Source organism: Caretta caretta, chromosome 3 (assembly GCF_965140235.1).
Source record: "Caretta caretta isolate rCarCar2 chromosome 3, rCarCar1.hap1, whole genome shotgun sequence".
NCBI classification, from domain to species: domain Eukaryota; kingdom Metazoa; phylum Chordata; order Testudines; family Cheloniidae; genus Caretta; species Caretta caretta.
The window spans coordinates 20,988,885-20,995,281 of NC_134208.1; positions in this window are offsets into that span (position 1 = coordinate 20,988,885).

Consider the following 6,397-nt stretch of genomic DNA (forward strand, 5'->3'; position numbering starts at 1 on the left):
AGCGTGAGTGTGTATAGATGTTTCTGTGGCGCAATTTGGAAGCTGACCAGCTGCAGTTCATGCAGCTGGCTCGCAGTGAAAGGATATGGGATAATTCAGTTAAAATGGGGTGGGGGGAATCTCAGAAAATTACAAGCACATGAGAACAGTGGATTATAAGGGAAGTCTCAAGCTAAAGTTGACTATAGCATTTGTTACAAGTGAAATCTGTAATAATGCACATCACTGTTAACATTCCATTTGTGACCATCATCTCAAGATATTTCAGTGAGATGTTTGGAGCCACTCTGTCTTGCAGAGCATTGAGACACTAGTGTTTCTAAGTGAAAGAGGCAATGAAAAGAAGAGATGAGCTTAAATCAGAACCTCATATCTGAACCCCTTCAGATTGTGAGTGGCATATGGAGACAAATCACCAAATAAAACCCAACTTCGACACTTTTAATTACAAGCATATTCCAGAAGGGGTCTGGAATTACCTGGTTCAGGTTTGGAAATGGCCAAAATCACATAAAAACAGACAATGTTGTGAGATTTCCATAATTCAATCTCACAAAATCTTATATTTCATCTTTTTGTGAGTGATTTTGATGCCACTGAATTTCACCCAAAAATCAAACCCTTACAAAGTATGATGGGGCAAGGGCAGATGGCTATAGAAAAGTAGTGGGAGATAGATATATTAGCTCCAGGCCAAACAAATCCCTGGTACCAGGTAAAGTGAAGTGGAAGCTGCTCCAGGTCAATTAAGACACCTGGGGCCAATTAAGAACTTTCCAGAAGGCAGGGAGAATGCTAGGTTGATTGGGACACCTGAAGTCAATCAGGGGCTGGCTGAAACTAGTTAAAAGCCTCCCAGTCAGTCAGGTGAGTGTGCATGTCAGGAGCTGTGGGAGAAAGTTGTGCTGTTGGAGAGGCTGAGTAGTACACACCATATCAGGCACAAGGAGGGAGGCCCTGAGGTAAGAGTGAAGTGGAGCTTGAGGAAGTGAGGGCTGCTATTGGGGAAGTAGCCTAGGGAATTGTACATGTCATGTTTCTAAAAGGTCAGCTACCATAGCTGATACTATTAGGGTCCCTGGGCTGGAGCCTGGAGTAGAGGGTAGGCCCGGGCTCCCCCCCCCAACCTTTGCCCCCTGATTAATCACTGAGACTGGGAGACAACAGAGACTGTGCAAGGAAGGATAACTTCTCCTCACCTCCCTTGCTGACTTATGATGAAAATGGCTCAGTAGACTGTGACCCTTGTCTCTAGAGAGAGAAGGGTTATGTGAAGGGTCACAGTGAGCCTCTGTGGCTAGCGAAATCCGCCAGGAAACACGGGACCCATGGAGGCAAGGACAGAGCTTTGTCACAAAAGTTTTAACCTCAGATAATGAATCCAAAGCTAAATTGATCTAGGTCCAGATGATACCTCTTTGGACCATCTCAAGAGATAAAAATGCTTGTGTAGAAATAGGTACATTAAAGAAAGAAATTGAGTCTGTCCCTAAATTTTGCCCATTCCCAAAGACAAAATACTATTTTATTTAGTTTGTAGTATTGTTGTAGTCATGTTGGTCCCAGTATAGTAGAGACAAAAGGTGGGTGAAGTAATATTTTTTTTTGGACCAACCTCTGCTGGTGAAACAGACAAGCTTTTGAGGTTAGCTAGAGCTCTGTTTTTCACCTGAAGAAGAGCTCTGTGTAAGTTTGAAAGCTTGTATGTTCACCAACAGAAACTGGTCCAACAAAAAAAATACTACCTCATCCACCGTGAAATGTCTAATATTCAGTTTAGTGATTAGTGAATAATAGGCTAATAAACTCTGACTACAATATTTTTATCAGATGTATCTCAATAATATGAATGCTCTCATTTTTTCTAAATAATCATATAGGCTTGGATTCCAGGAACAGGATAGTTTTCTGCTACGTTGACAAATTAGTTTACAAGTATATAGGATATTTTATCTAGTCCAATTGATTTACAATAGGTGAAATACTATAGTACACTTTTAAACAGAGGTACAGTTTTAGGTGGCAAAAGCATGTGGGTTTGCACTCCATAAGCTTTGCTGGGTTCCTAATCTAAAGAAACCAAACAAGAGGAGATTTGTGTGTTTCAGATTTCACTGCAAATCTTGTGCATAGCTCCAAGTTTTGCTCTCCATTTCACAAATAGATAACTGTGACACACCGGGCTAGACTGTGAATGGCTCACTTTGGTCACACAATAATGGTCTCTGTAAAGCAGAGATAACATATACAATATTAAAGAGATAGCAATGTGTAAGTTGAGCTACAAGACTATTGGACAAGGCCATAAACCAAAACAATAAATAGCACTGTAATTTTACAAGGTCATGGTAATCTGATAGCTATTGGAGGTGAATTCATTATTATTCATTCCACTTCAAAGCTAAATGTCCGTTCTCATGACCCAATAAATGGAGTGTACTTACTAAAAGTATATAAATAACATAACTAGAAAAATGCTACTCCAGTTGATGTTCAAGAAGTTTTTTTTTCCATACATCTGGGTGATTTAAAAATTGAACTCCTGGGCAGTGAGATCAGTCAAATTACCTCCCAGTCTCCTGACAGACAATATATACTTTGAGGGGTCTTATTAAGCAATCTCTCTCTGTAGAGATCATTAGGTTCTAGACAACTAATAAGAATTTAATAGAATCTTGGACGTCCTCTGTAACATAATCTGACAAGTTGAAACTCAAATTCAACTTCATTTGGATGGGCAAACTATGAACCATGTGCTGGTTTAAGACAAAGTTGTGTAGCTCCCATCTGGAGACAGTGAGACCCAAAGGGGTATAAAGAAAACTAGAATATGACCCAGGCTTGAAAACCTGGTGTCGTTCATGTCCTCTTTCTCCTTCTCACATACCCAGGCTGTCAACAAGTCATCTTGCTTTTTTCTCTACAAGATTCGCCTCTTTAGGTAAGAGCTCTGTATAAGAAGTCAGTTGCTATGCACAAGAAGTTTTATTGGTCCTACGAAACCCAGGAACTATGCTACATGTTGAGCATTCTTGAGTGTCTTCTACTGGGACCTAATCTATTAACATATTATATATAGCATGTATGTGTGCACACAAACTTACTGTAAAGTAACATCTTTTTCACTGTCCTACTAGCTAACTGTGACACTTTGAGGATCACCCTGAACAATAAGGGGTTCTGTCATTGCCTTCCCTGTAACCTTGGGTGCCTTTATACTCTGCAGCTTTGATTCAGAGCCTTGATACCAGTAGCTCACTCACAAGCATATGGTCTCACCATGACTTCCACCAGCCTAGTTACTCTTGCAGGGTGACACCAACAGCCCTTTCAGTGCTGACTCTCCCCAAATCCCATCTACCCAAGTTCTTAACTACCAGACACTGAAGTTTCCCCTCTGCTTCGTCACCCCAGAAGGTGTGAGATCAGCCACCCCTGACACCAGCTTACTTTGGGACACACACTCCACATAGTTTGCACACCAGGGACCTGCTTGTGGTAAAAATAAACAAAAAAACGTTTTTTTTAAAAAAGCCACAATCAAAGATGAAATACTAAAGGAAGCAAACACATACAAATTACACAGAAAATAAACACACAGATGCACACACTTCTATAGCTGTGAAAATCCCTTCTCTAATACAAGTTACCTATTGCCTTTGAGTAGTTTCCCAGCGTATCCCCTATCTGAAGGGGGATCCAGCATTTCACAGATGGCTTCCCACTTGGAGGCTGCTGCTCAGTTTCTAGATGAAAACTTCAGTTTCAAGCCTCCTTCTAAAAAGACTTTTCCCCTTCTCCTGCCATGGTGACATGGTTATTCAGGGTGGGAAAATTCTAACATATATGTCTCAATGTCTCTCTATTAACGCTAATGGTCCATCATTTGTCTTTTACCATGTTGTACAGTGCTAGTGTTTGGAGCTAGTCTCATCTAGTTGGGGAAAGCCCCTCCCTGCCTGACTACCTACCATCCTGTTGTGCGGCAGCGATGAAGCTGCACCATACAGAGTATGAGCACTTTTCTATATATACACAATACACATTCATAGCTGTAGTCTGTGCACGTATCTCACAATGATGAGCATATTTAGAACATCACAATGTTTCATAAAAGACCTTACTCTATATATTTTGATTCACAATAACATTGAATACAATCAGTTGATCCAGCTGCTTATTCTGTGGTGTTCAGAGCCCCCGTTCTGCCTTTGGGGCATCTGGACCCTGATTGTCACATTAACCGTGCCTTGGTTATCTCCCAATTTGACTACTGCAATCTCGTTCTCTATGGACTACCTCTTTCACGTCTTGCTCCCCGTGGGTCCATCCAGGACCTAACAGCCCTAATCCAATTTCTGAGATGCATCATGGTATTGCCCTTGTCAAATCCCACCTTTAGCTCCCCGTTTCCAAACAAATCAAGTCCGAGATTTTAGTTCTCACCTTCAACACTTTGAATTACCTCGGCCCCGATTCCCCTCCTCCCCATCTTCCTCCATTACATTTCATTTTGCCTTTGGTCTGCCAGACTTACTGCTCCCTTTGTCCTTCTTCCCCTTCTTCTTGGAATGACCTCCCTACCCTACTGCAAGGGATACATATGCTGTCTTTATTCATATTCTTGCTAGACCCTCATTTAATCTGCAATACCTACAGATACCACCCCATTTTGCAGTAATGCTGTCACAAGCCCTAAGAGAATAAATAAAAACTGAATTACCTTCATCTGGGACTTCCATTGTACATTTTGTCTGATCTTTGTCTTTCAGATTGTAAATTCTTCAGAACACGACTGTAATCCTCCCTCCTCACCATGCACTTTATATAGAGGACTGAACTCTTGGGACTTGTCTTCACCTCATTGTTAGCTTCAGTTATAATTTGAGATTTGTTCCTAACCTGACTACTGTCCACACACAAATCTCTGGATGAAGTTAGGTGATGCATTAAACTCCAGCTATTAACCTACTGGAGATGAGGGGCAGGGAGAGAAGCTGAACTGCTTCCACTGCTGCAGTTAGTAATGCAGTGGAGATGCAGTAACTCAAGTTACAACTCATCATATGCTAATCTCATTACTCTGGGCTGCTAATCCAATCACACTGTGCAGCTCCTGTTGTTTTGCAGCATGGTAACTCTCAGTCTGCTCCCATTCCAGCGAGGCTGGGCTAGCTCGAGTGGATCAACTTGAGTGTTCTAACTCAAGCTAAAGACAAGCCCCCACAGAGCCCAAGGTAGTAAAAATCTAGCTCAGCCTGTGACATGTGAGCAAAAGTTAGAGACAAATTAATAGAAACTGGATTCTTTGCATTAAGAGAACTCTGGTAAGAGATCAAGGCTCCTGTGGTAACCTAAGGGGTTGGCATAACAGGTGAGGTGAAAGATTTTATAAATGAGAGAAAATGTATATAATTCTAATCACTGAAAATTGTTTTGATTTTAATGGGTGAGATTGTTACCCCTTCTTGGGCATTGTTTATCTCAGGGTCATTGAACGGGAACAAGTGGAACAGGTACTTGAAGGAACGAGCTTTACCATCATGGCTCACACCCTAACCATCTGACCACTGGCCCTTCATCATCCTGAAAGGCATACTGGCTAGACAAGGAGCGAGAGTGGGAACCAGATGACACCACCACCTCCACCAACATCAGCTAATTCCTGGACAACACCTGGAATGAGAGACTTGAATTCCTGAGGTCACCCCTGACTCCCGCATGTGTCATTTTTCTTCGCCACCTTATTTCTCCTTTCCCATCTCTCTGCTTTTGCCTTCTGTCTAGTAAGAGGCTGCTGAGCTGGGCAAGAGAACTCCACCTTCTGTAACTCCCTTGAAAGTCTTGCTTTATTCACAAAGCAAATAAGTAAATACAGTTTAAGCTGAATGAGTGAAACTTTATTAACCTCTGTGGACTGCTCTGTCCATGTGGCTGAGCTGCTTCCACCCTTCACTGAACTGGAGGCGGGGTATTCCTATGTGCCAAAAATGCTAACAAGGGGTCTGAACTAGAAGAACCAGCCTTGTGTAAAAGTCCCTTTGTCTTGTTCACAGCAGATTCCACCTCACCATTACTCTAGGGGTATGGTGGCGAGGAGATGCGGTGCGGTGGTCAAACTCCCATTTTCATGAAGATTATTTTAATTCTTCCTAGGCAAACTGGGGTCCATTGTCAGTGAATACTGTCTCTGGAATGCCATACTTGTGAAGTGGTCTCTGAGTTTGCCAAGCACTGATTTGCTTCTTGTATCAGGCAGGGCATCAACTTCCTAAAAATTTGAATAGTAGTCCATTGTAATCAAATACTGCTTTCCCTTGAAGGTAAATAAGTCCAATCCCAACTTTTACCATGGTCAGGTGGGCAGCTCATGTAGTAAGAATCTCTTTCTGCTGAT